The sequence below is a fragment of the Muntiacus reevesi genome, chromosome 2 (genome assembly GCF_963930625.1).
Source record: "Muntiacus reevesi chromosome 2, mMunRee1.1, whole genome shotgun sequence".
In the NCBI taxonomy this organism is placed as follows: domain Eukaryota; kingdom Metazoa; phylum Chordata; class Mammalia; order Artiodactyla; family Cervidae; genus Muntiacus; species Muntiacus reevesi.
This window is the reverse complement of record NC_089250.1, coordinates 77,718,005-77,730,961: the sequence shown is the minus strand read 5'-3', so window position 1 is coordinate 77,730,961 and position 12,957 is coordinate 77,718,005. Positions and strand designations below refer to the sequence as shown.

Sequence of the window (12,957 nt, the reverse complement as noted above, 5' to 3'; positions counted from 1 at the left end):
CTGCCACAATCACCCTCCACACAAGAAGACATCCCATGAGAAGATCACTGAGAAAACCCCAGTTTCTTATCCGCACCTCACACTCCAGCTGGAGTCTGCATCTATTGAGTTGAATGACAACTCTGACTATTTAAATAATCCTTTCTTTCCCTTACTTTGCATACTTTGTGTATGGCTGACTTCACAGAGGTTAAAGCCAGTACCTACTATAATATCTGTCTCGATAGAGTCCACTTGACTGGAGGCTTCCTAACATCTACCACTGTGTGTGTACACAGCTGGTATTAAATACACGAGGGAGAGGGGGGTGGCCAGAGAGAGAGGGGGAAAGAAAAGATGCAAGAAATGGACACCAAGCACATTCATTCCCAGAAGCTGTCTTAGGTTGGTTTTCCCCAGAAGGAGACCCCAAACAAGGGTTTGAATCGAAGGCGACCCCAGGAGCAAGAAGAAGGGAGATGTGACCGTGAACACGGGGCAGAAGCTCCCCCATGAAGAGTGGGTGAGTGAGCAGGTGACTGCTGCGGGCACATGGGGCTCACTCCCACGGGGAATTTCTGCACTCACCGTGGAGCACAACTCAGACGTCTCCGACATGAGAGTCAAGGACGTTGGAAGATTTATCTACCCACTCCACCCGCAGGCGTAGGCTAACACTCCCGTGGAGAGAGAGATCCCTCAGGCTGAGATCTGAGATGGGTGAGAACCGAAGGAACCGAGAGGCCACACAGACATCCAGTCACAGAAGGAAACGCTGTTCTGTCACTTTTATTTCAATCTATGCTCATTTTATCTCCACTGAAAATAATTTTACTCTAATTCCAGACGTCAGTTAGAGCAAGGACAGCAGAATTCGAATGCCTTGGGATTCTGATGTGTTTTCCTTTGCAAAACATTGCTTTCTTTACGACGGCAATTTAACAGTGAGCCCAAACTATGGCACCTGTGTCTCTCGTGGGCCATCTCTGTAATTGCTGCATGAATGAGTGCTTTGGTTTTACAGAAATTTTTGAAATTAAAAAAAGTCTATTTGTAACATTCTAATTTCAGTCATAGTTTAAATGTATATAAATATCTAAACTAAATCTATAAATTTGTACAGCTTCCGCAACTAGTTGCCCAGTATTCTTGACTGTTAACATAATTCACGTGTAAGTGTTTACACTAAGCAGAATTTTCTATCAGTTAAAACAAATCTACAGAGTAAAATCAAGATTTTACAATCTTGAAAAGAATTCTCTCTCATCATCCATTAAGAAGTTTTCATGAGGAAATGTCTGTTAAAGGTAGAAGTTAAAGATCACAAGATCATGAGGCAAGCAGCCTTTCCTTTAAATTTGCACATACATGCAAAGAGCTGAGCGTTATAAATAGAGGGCTGGAGAAGCTAGAAGGCAAATTACATAATTCTGATTCAATGCCCTGGATTTGGGCAGCCTATTCTGAAATTGTGAAAATCAAAATGGAGACTTTTCTTCTACAAACAGTAGAAAATGGATTTAGAACATCTATGTTTTTGTTACATTTTTGAGCATCTGTATTTCCTAGCCTATTCTTTGACCTAAGCCCCCAAATAAAGTTTTTCCTGCTAGTTTTTATGCAAATGGTGTACTGCAGTACTAATTCTCCTCATTAAAACCCAGTCCACACCAGGGTCCAGTGTGTTGCAAAGTTCAAAAAGGTATGATTTCCTTTAAGGAAAAGCTGAAATCCCCGATCTTTTCATTCGTGCTGCTGAGAAGGAAAAGGTGAGCTCACTCCCTCTGGGCCGACGCTTCGACCTTCAGCAGCCCTTCGTGACACCTTCCTTCCGTCTCTGCCCTTGAGGGTCAGATCCCTGTCCTAGACCTTCACCACTGCCTCACAGAGCCTTCCTTAAACAAGGCCAATTTTGAAAACTCCCAGATGCTTCTGTTATCTTAAGGAATGCTATCATGCACTTTGTGGTAAATTTGCTTCTATTGTGACCACTCCCTTAAAACAGGATGGACCCTCACCCAAGACCTGGTTTGAATATGAAGACTCATGACACTGCATGCTGCCAAGAAAGGATAAAGAAGGAATATGAATTAAAAACGAGGCCTTCAGGGGGAGCAGGGGAGGCTCTCACGGAGGTCCAAAGGCCTTGAGAGAGCAGGGAAAGACAGTTGATACGGGGTTTTTAACGGTAGTTAAAGGGTGGGCCCACAAGAGGGTTTCCATCTATAGCTTAAACTCCTACTGGCAACAAAGTAGGAATTACCTGGGCTTTCTTATCAGCTTGCCCAGATGTGGGGCAGATGGATAAGGATGGATGAGGCAAGAAAGTGGAGTCACACTTTTTATCACAGCTCCTGTTAAATCAGATTTTCATATATTCATATAATCATAATAGATGACATAACTGACAGTTATTAGGGAATGTACTGCATACCAGCCAGGCGCTATTCACACATCATTTCACTGAATTCTCACAAACACCTGAAGAGTCAGTGCCTTTGTTTGAGTTCCCCCTAAAGGAGAAAAGGCGTCATCTCTTTGAGAAGTTAGGGCAGGAACAGAGAAGGAAAAGGCTTCTCTAGTGACTCAGTCAGTAAGGAATTCGTCTGTAAGGCAGGAGATGCAGGTTCGATCCCTGGGTCAGGAAGATCCCCTGGAGAAGAGTATGGCAACCCTCACCAGTATTCTTCTCTGGAGAGTCTCATGGACAAAGGAGGCTGGTGGGCTACAGTGCATGGGGTCACAGGGACTCGGACACGAGTGAGGCAGCGGATCACACACACACACCTAGCAAAGGAAAACCTGGTAAAAGATATTATAACAAGCTGGTTACCACCACGGGGGTCTAGAACTCAGCATAACTCAGGACCTTCTGAGAGACCCATGGGACACACTCAGTGATGCCCTCCTGGGGGGCTGAGGCAGCTGTTTATTCACCAACTTCCAGCCTCACTGTTGGGAGGTCACCGAACCTGGGGGCATCGCCTCCAGAATTCCCAGGGGTGCAGAGAAAACCTTCCAGCAGAGATGCTGGTGCTTGAAGTGAGAAGCTATCAGCACACATGGGAACAGGTCACTGCTCAGAAGAGCACCTCCAAGGTGTGGCCACGGAGACACGGGGCAGGCAGCCACCGCCGACCTGCAGAAGAGACCAGTATCACCCCGTTCACAGACGGGGGTCTGAGAGCTCAGAGGGGATAAGGAAGGCTTTCCAAGATCACTAAGCGTGGGAGCTAAAACCCAAGGCTGTGTGACTCCTGAGCCATATTCACACGCGAAACGGGCGGAAACTACCAGAGAATGGAACTGAAATAGAGGCAGTGTGGCAGACTGGTTAAGAACATGTGCTTCTAAGTCAGACTGTATCATTTCAAATAACACTGCCACTTACTAGCGTGGTAACCTCTGAACATCTCTGTGCCTCAGTTTTGTCATCTATACGATGGAGATAATTGTTGCACCTTCAACTCATAATTGTCTGGTGCCTCGTAAATGCCTTTTTTTGGTACACATTTGGCTGAGTGTCAATACCTTAATACCTGATTTTCATCCCAAACCTACAGTTTTAGGAAATCGTTTGTCTCCCCTGGTTTACTTTCTGGAAACCTTTATGTATGCCTGTGTGCATGTGTTAGTCGCTCGACTGTGTCCGACTCTGTGTGACCCTGTGGACTGCAGCCGCCAGGCTCCTCTGTCCGTGGGATTTCCCAGGCAAGAACACTGGAGTGGGTTGCCATTTCCTTCTCAGGGGATCTTCCTGACCCAGGGACTGATCCCAGGTTTCCTGCATTGCAGGCAGATTCTTTACCATCTGAGCCACCAGAGAAGTTCTGTATATGACTTTTTTTTAAATATATATACATACATACATATATATGTGTGTATATATATATATATATGCATTCTTCCCTTTTTCATGTCACTTTCCCAATCTTACACTGTTTTCTGCCTAAACTTTCAAAATAAAAGTATTCTGTGCACCCAAATCCTTCAAGTTGCCCTTTTGAGGGGAATCCACACAACTTTATGATACAGAAATATATTGGTAATATATATATATATATAAAACTGTCAAATATATAAATATCTGTGTATCATATGTATGGGCTTCTCAGGTGGCGCTAGTGTTAAAAGAATCCGCCTGCCAATGTAGGAGATGGCAAGAGATGCAGGTTCGATCCCTGGGTTGGGAAGATCCCCTGAAGAAGGGCATGGCAGCCCACTCCAGTATTCTCGCCTGGAGAATCCCATGGACAGAGGAGTCTGGCGGGCTCCAATCCATAGTCACACAGAGTTGGACACGACTGAAGCGACTTAGCACGCACACAGGCACCATATGTATATATGAGATAAGAAAATTAGTCCAGCCAGGTCCAGGTTGGGTTTATTGTTTATCTCTGATCACTCTGCAGATGGGATTTACAAGACTTGTCTTTCTCAGTTGCAGAATTTCTACAAGCATCAGCAGAATTCTGCCTAGCACAGTTCTTTACTCAAGGGCTTGATTAGGCAAAACACTGGGTTAAAGGAAAGCAGGTAAAAACCCAAGTCAAATAAAACCCCCATTTCCTGGATACTCTGTATCTGGAGAGTTCCTGGCTCCTTAAGTGGACACAGCATCCAAGATAAAGCCTGTGTGTGAGGTGATACACTGACCAAGTGTTCTGACTGCATTACCACTGGACCATTATCCATCCCTGTTCAGATCCTCCTCTGTGTGATTTTGTGTGTGTGTGTGTGTGTGTGTGTGAGAGAGAGAGAGAGAGAGAGAGAGAGAGAGAGAGAGAGAGTGTGTATGCTGAGATAGCGGGAGATTATCTAGGAGATAACTGTTATTATCATTCTCATTCCATGTTTGTGGAGACTAAGATATACCAGGAATTGGACTGACTACCATCAGATTTCATGAACTTCTTTCAAACGGTTCTGTTGGCCATTTGCATTATGAATAATTAATCCAATGAAAATCAACATTCCAAGACCAGGCTTGGGATATCAAGTTTGAAGTTTCCTAAATGTTCCCACATCCACATACTTATCCACAAAAATCATCACAACCCTGATTTAAAAGTCACCTATTCAATACAACCCCCTCAAAAAGAGTTTTTTTTAAATAATATATTTATTTTTAATTGGAGGATAACTGCTTTACAATATTGTGTTGGTTTCTGCCATATATCAACACGAATCACCATAGGTATATATATAACCCCTCCGTCTTGACAGAGTTCCATACAACCCTATAGAGATATCTTTGAGCACTCAAGCAAAAAGAAGGCAAGCCTAAGGCGGAATGTGGGGCTTCCCTGATGGCTCAGTGGTAAAGAACCTACCTGTCAATGCAGGAGACGCGGGTTCCATCGCTGGGTTGGGAAAATACCCTGGAGAAGGAAATGGCAACCCACTCTAGTATTCTTGCCTGGGGAATCCCATGGACAGAGGAGCCTGGTGGGCTACAGTCCATGGGGTCACAAAAGAGTTGTTTAGTGACTAAACAACAACAAAGAGGCAGAATATACACTAAAAAGAAAACCTTTTATTCTGCTAGCTAAAACAGTCATCCACAAACTGCTTATCAGGTGTTTTTCTTGTAATAAAGCAAATCTTCAGAAAGTTTAGCTTAAAAATAAATCTTCTTTCATCAGAGGCAATTTCTATCTCCCTTTAACACCAAGTAACACCTTCACCTTCTGTCTTTTGGTTTTCTTTTTAACAGATTCTGCAGTAAGTCAGGGTAAGATGTGTGTTATCATCCCACCCGGATGAGACTCTCCAAGCTGAGCCTGCATCTGTGCTGCATCTTGAGAGAGAGAGGTATGCCCTGGAGGCACGCACGGGATGCTATGGTTAATTAACTAATTTACTCAATCAAGTTTAACAGTGGTTTTAACTTTAATGAGACCATTACATTTTAATATGGAAATAACAGCCTTGTATCCTTAACAATCCCCACAGTCCGCAAATCCGCCTCCCTCTTCCGCCCACCATGCCCCAGAGTTGACGTTGATTTGTGAACCTGAACGCCTGAGTGTAACACCCAGAACTTGTAATACACATGTACAGGGTCCATTACAGACACAGCCCACATCAGCCACTGCTCTGCCTTCTGGTGGCCCCGACGTACAGGTTGAACACACACAGCAGTTGTTCCTCCAGATGAGAGCCTAAGTTTTATCGCTGGCAGAGTCCTTTCAAGATGAAAGTGCAATGGGGGCTTTGGATACCCAAAACTGGTATGAGGGAGGAAGAAAGGTAGACCAGATCAGAAAAACCCAAAGGAGAGAAGTTAAAAGAAATGACCTCACATGCAACCTGGGTTTCTATTGTCTTGGGCAGACCTACCCTGGAGCTGCCACCCCCAACTTGGGTTGCATTTAATTGGGCTCCTCTAAGGGCCAGTAAATCATTAATATGATGGCTTTCCAAGCTCTTCTGATTGAGATTTTTTTTTTCCAGATACAGTACTTTGGAGATTAACTATGAAAAGTTTTACAAGACAGTGAAGGTAATGAATCATGGATTCTGTAAGGGTAAACCCAACACGCTGAGACCAAGTACAGCTGTCTTATATTTGCTCTGTGTGCATTTTACTACCCGTAATTTTGTCATCAATTTTCATCTTTTGTTTAAACATATTTGTCTTTTGGACAAGATAGGTCATATTTCATAGGTTTGATGAATTTTCTCCTTGGTCCAGTTTTACAGAATTTGCACTTAATTAATTGCCCAACCTTTAATTCGACAGACTGTTTTTAATGGCTATGTAGTTTCAAAAGCATATACACAGTGGAATTTCGAAAAAGTAATTGTTTTTGTGTCACTTTCAAAGAAAGTCACAATTATTAAAATGTGTAAATAATTTGTCAAATGCGCAATGGGCAATAATTAGGAAGATATCAAATAAACCTTTAATGGATATTTTTAATTTGGTGTTCAGCAGGAATATTTTAAATAATGCAACAAAATATGTCATTTCTCGCCTCAGGACTATAGAAGCCAAATCCCAAAGTGAAAATGTACCTTTCAATTGCAGAGACTGGGTCATAATAGAGGTGACACTCATAAAAGATTTTCTAGGTCTTAGCAGAGCCGTAAATAGGGACACCCCCCTCCATCCGGCAGGCAGCACAGAATCCAAAAATCTGCCCATCAAGAGCATCATTCACGCCACAAGGCTCCTCTGTGCCTGGTAAAAAGCAGGCAGGAAAGGAAGAGACAAAGGTCAGTTGTCGATTCTTTATAAACGTGACGGTGCTGTCAGTCTGCAAAGAACTACCATGTTTCCCTGGCAACTTTGTGTGCGCAGATGCATTTAGTACATTTCTCCCCCTTGTTATTTTCAGACCGTCTTTTTGTACCATGGACTATTTCTAACGTATTCTTTCAGTTACAGAGGCCTTTTTATTAAGAGGATTAGAGCCTGACATTTTTTGGAAAGGAAGTTCGCTGAATTTGGGGCCATAAAAACCAGAGTTCAGTCTTTAGTCAGACTGCAGATAAAAAGCAGGAGGGAAAAAGGCTGGGGTAGAGAAAACGCATTAGCCCCAGAGGAAGCTGAAAGGGTCCAGTTTCTAGAAATTGGAACCTGAGAGCCCATGACATTCCTCAACGGTGTTTTGTCATCTCTTTGAAAGAAACATTAAGCAAAGCCTCCAAGTGGACTCCACCCTGTCTTTTATTCTGTGATTGTTCCAGAGCTCAGAGTCAAGATTTAATTTTGATTCATCTGTTCCTCCTTGTTTATTAGTGGCAGGGAAAGGACATTTACCAAGCTCTGCTGTTTTATTAATTCATCCACAACATGGATTGGACACTTACACATTACCAGGCACTGTACTGTGCATTCTGCAGGGATCCGCAAACTTTCTGTCGAGTGCTAGCTAGTAAATATCTTAGGGTCTGCAGGCGGGTCATACAACCCTTGTCGAAACTCCCCAACTCTGCTATCGGGGGCTGTAGCGGCCACAGACAGTCCATGAAAGAACGGGTGTGACCATGTGCCAATAAAGCTTTCCATATGGACACCAAAACTTGAATTTCACATAATTTCCACATGTCACTGAATATCATTCTTTTGATTTTTTTCAACTTTAAAAAAATCTTAAAAGCTTGTTTTCTATGTCTGTGAGTCTGTTTCTGTATTGTAAATACGCTCATTTGTATTATTTTTTAGATTCTACATGTAAGTAATATCATGTAACCCTTGTTTTTCTCTAACTTATTTCACTCAGGTCCACCCATGGTGCTGCAAATGGCAATATTTCATCCCTTTTTAGTTACCAAAGGGGAAAGGGAGGAGGAAGGGACAAAGTAGCAATACTGCATTAACAGATTTATACCACTATGTATAAAACAGGTAAACAAAAAGGATTCACTGAATAGTGCAGGGAACTCATATAAAATCTGTAATAACCTATAATGGAAAAGAATCTGAATATATATGTGTGTGTAACTGAAACTAATACAATATTGTAAATCAATTCCAACTAAAATCAACAAACAACAACAACAAAAAACAGGAAAAAAGGAGGGGGGAATAACAAAGAATAACAAAAGAAAAGAAGGAAAAAGATCGCTGGATATGTCCCTTGGGCCAGGTTTCCTGACGCCTGGTACAGAGGCGGGGTTTGGCTGTCATGACACAATACGGAAGGGACACAGGAAAGGCGTCAAAGAGTGACACAGGGGGACGCCAGGTTAACCTGAGTGAGGTGACGGAGTAACACAGGACGGGAGAAGCTGCCCAGGAGCGCTGATGGTAAAGAACCTGCCTGCCGATGCAGGCGACAGAGAGACGTGGGTTCCACCCCTGGGGTGGGAAGATCTCCTGGAGGAGGGCATGGCGACCCTCTCCAGTGTTCTTGCCTGCTGGGCAACAATCCACAGGGTCGCACAAAGTCGGACACAACTGAGGTGACAGCACGCAACACAATGCAACGCAGAGAGTGACTGAGAGAGGTTTCAGATAGAGCTGTCAGGAGAGACCCCTCTGAGACCCGAACGACCAAGTCCGTCAGCTGGCTTCGGTGTACGGTCTCCCCCTCGGCATCTCTGACGGCGCCACTAGTTCTGTAAGTCAGCTGCACTTGTGTCTAATTAGTAATTCCTAGAGTTACCCTGAAAGCATCAGAAAACAAAGAAACTGACTCACTCGACCCTGTTATCAAAATTGTAGAAGATAAGCATATGCTAGTAAGAATAAGCACACCTATTAATATTACAACTTTCCAGGTGCTGCGCTGGGAACACCTAATCCCCAGTCACTAGGAGATATGAGTTTTTAATGTGCAGCACTGTGGTTCAAAGCAAGGTATTTTGTTTTGTTTTTTTTTAATTGAAAATAGTGCCATAACCTTAGGTCATTTCTCCTCTCGTTTCAATACTTGCAGAGTCTAAATAATGGTACACTCTCAATTTAGAAACTTGAGTTGACTGGGCCTCTTTTATTTACATCCTATTGAACTAACGTTAACATTATTTTTCACAGCTGCTAATATATTTTTTTCAAGAGAAACAAAATTACCTCATGAAGGTTCTCTTGGGGAAAACACAATCATAAAGGGACTCACGACTTAATTTGTCTTTTTGGGGACAGGCCAAAGGTGAACAATATTTCTGCTCTTCTCACAATTTGCTACCTTATTTCAAACCCAATGCCAAAGGATTTGATGGTACTTTTTATTCCCCTCAAATGGTTTTCTAGTGGGCTTTCCAACAGCTGTGATATGGGAAGCTGGTCACAGGTTGGTTATTAGGTGGAATTTAACTCAAGATTTCAAGCTTGGAATAGCCTTTAGTAGTGCTGGAGCTTTAAGGGTTATTTGGTCAGTTGGCTGGTTGTGTCACAGGCAAAGTCCATTAACAACTCCCAGGAAATAAAAGTAGAATCTGGGTAATAATATCTAACTTCTTCCTCTGTGTTTAGTCTGATTTCACTGGTTCACAGGGCACCCCATGCACCTAGCCCTTCAGACAAGAGTTTGCTCAAATTCATGTCCATTGAGTTGGTAATGCCATCTAACTATCTCATCCTTTGGATGCCCTAATATACTGGGGCCTTATTAGACTGTGCCAACCACTCTGTATTCCCCCATCCTCCCCATAAAAGAAGCCAGCGGGGTGCTTGCTTCGGCAGCACATATACTAAAATTGGAATGATACAGAGAAGATTAGCATGGCCCCTGCACAAAGATGACATGCAAATTCGTGAAGTGTTCCATATTTTTTGTACCATTACATGCCAGTCAGAATGGCTGCTATCCAAAAGTCTACAAGCAATAAATGCTGGAGAGGGTGTGGAGAAAAGGGAACCCTCTTACACTGTTGGTGGGAATGCAAACTAGTACAGCCACTATGGAGAACAGTGTGGAGATTCCTTAAAAAACTGGAAATAGAACTGCCATGTGACTCAGCAATCCCACTCCTGGGCATACACACCGAGGAAACCATATCTGAAAGAGACACGTGTACCCCAATGTTCATCGCAGCACTGTTTATAACAGCCAGGACATGGAAGCAACCTATATGCCCATCAGCAGACGAATGGATAAGAAAGTTGTGGTACATGTACACAATGGAATATTACTCAGCCATTAAAAAGAATACATTTGAATCAGTTCTAATGAGGTGGATAAAACTGGAGCCCATTATACAGAGTGAAGTAAGCCAGAAAGATAAACACCAATACAGTATACTAACACATATATATGGAATTTAGAAAGATGGTAATGAACGATAACCCTATATACAAGACAGAAAAAGAGACACAGACGTATACAGAACAGACTTTTGGACTCTATGGGAGAAGGCGAGGGTGGGATGATCTGAGAGAACAGCATCGAAACATGTATATTATCAAGTGTGAAACAGATCGCCAGTCCAGGTTGGATGCATGAGACAAGTGCTCGGGGCTGGTGCACTGGGAAGACCCAGAGGGATGGGATGGGGAGGGAGGTGGGAGGGGGGATCAGGATGGGGAACACATGTAAACCCATGGCTGATTCACGTCAATGTATGACAAAAACCACTACAATATTGTAAAGTCATTAGCCTCCAACTAATAAAAATAAATGGGAAAAACTAATAATAATTAAAAAAAAAAAAAAAAAAAAGCAGCAGCAGCCAGTGGGAAATACCAAATGGTCCAGAAACTCAGGGCCATCAGTAAAACTACCGAGGATTATACATCCCAAAGTCCCCAATCCCTATGCCCTGCCAGCCACTCTGCTGTCTGCCAGGACCTGGGTATTCTGTTTTAGACTTAAAAGATGTCATCTTGTGTATTTCATTAACCCCAGCATCCCAAGAATGTTTGCTTTTGAGTGACAAGACCCAAACACAAAACAGAAAGAGCAATACCACTGGACTGTCCTGACCCAAGTGCTCAAACACTCTCCCACTGTCTTTGAGGAAACTTCAGCTAAAGACCTAAAAGGTCTACATCTCCAAAAGGGAAACTTCTTCCAATATGTAGACAATATTCTGATAACCAGCCCTCCTAAGCAGGCCTGTGACAAACATACTATACCTACCCTGAACCACCTGGTCGATAAAGAGTATAAGGTGTCCAAGAAAAAGGGTCAAATATCACAAACTAGAATCCCCTGATGGCTCAGGGGTAAAGAATCTCCCCGTGATGCAGGAGACACAGGAAATGTGGGTTCAGTCCCTGGGTCAGGAAGATCCCCTCGAGGAGGAAATAGCAACCACTCCAGTACTCTCGCCTGAGAAATCCTGTTCTTGCCTGGTAGGCTACAGTCCATGCGGTCGCAAAGAGTTGGACACAACTGAGCATGCACACGCATGCCTCACAAACTGGGGTAACCCACTCTAGGTCTCATTCTCACAGGTCAGAGAAGGCCATCCCAGGAAACGAAAGAAGCCATTTGCAGCCTAGAGCCTCCTAAAGCTAGAAGACAATTTAGAGGTTTGCAAGGGATGGCCAGGTTTTGCACTTCTGGATTCACTAACTCTGGTTTGATGATGAGGCCTCTATGTGAAAAGTTGAAAGGAAAGAAGAATGATCCCTTTGAGTAGAATTCAGAATGCCCAAGGGCCCTTTCAAGAATTGAAAAAGCAATTACTTCAGATCCCTGCCCTGGCCCTTTCAAATTTAGATAAACCCTTCGACCTTTACATTTAAGAGAGGAAGAGAACCGCCCTTGGTGTATGAACTCAAAAACTGGGACCCCCCTACTCAGGGGGTTGCTTATTTCTCAAAACAATTAGGTCAAATTGTAGGGGTGGCCTCCGTGCCTACAGGCAGTAGCGGGCACTGCTGGTGGTGCTGGAGCTCAGTCGCTAAGTCCTGTTGGCTCTTTGTGACCCCGAGGACTGTAGCCCACCAGGACTGGCCATGGGATTTCCCAGGCAAGCACACTGGAGTGAGTTGCCATTTGCTTCTCCAGGCGATCTTCCTGGCCCAGGAACCAAACCCAAGTCTCCTGTGTCTTCCGCACTGGCAGGCAGATTCTTCGCCACTGAGCCGCCTGGGAAGTCTGCAGCAGCTACTGCAACCCTGCTAATGGAGGCTGAAAAGCTAACAGCCTGGTCAGTCAGTCAGTGTGTGGACGCCACGCCAGGTTCAGGCTTTGGTACATTTTAAGGGAATAGGACAGCTATCCCCAGATTCAAGTTCAGGCTATGCTTCTAGACAACACTAAGGCTACCATAAAAAACTGTCATATGGTAAATCCTGCGACCCTGATACCCAGAGGGCCCCTAGAGCATGGCCGTACAGAAACCATATACTTGATCCATTCCAGTCACCCCAACCTAGGCAGTGGGCCTCTTCCCACCACCAAAGAGGAGAGTTCACAGACAGGAGCAGTTTTATGAAAGAGAAAAAAACCCTGACTGGATATGCAGTGACCTCCCAGACCCAAGTCAGAGAAGCAAGAAGCTTGCCCCCAGGGACTTCTACCCAAGCGATGGCCTGACAGTCTTCACCTGAGTCTTAGAGCACACGCTAGTGAAGAT

The 12,957-nt window shown here is 43.8% G+C and overlaps 1 non-coding gene across 1 annotated transcript; it reads left to right on the top strand.

Annotated features, from left to right (window-relative positions):
- The first annotated feature begins 10,098 nt into the window (after window positions 1-10,098).
- On the top strand, window positions 10,099-10,205 carry LOC136162021 (U6 spliceosomal RNA). Its single transcript, XR_010661873.1, has one exon. It is a non-coding gene; the product is annotated as a U6 spliceosomal RNA (small nuclear RNA).
- Window positions 10,206-12,957: the final 2,752 nt, after the last annotated feature.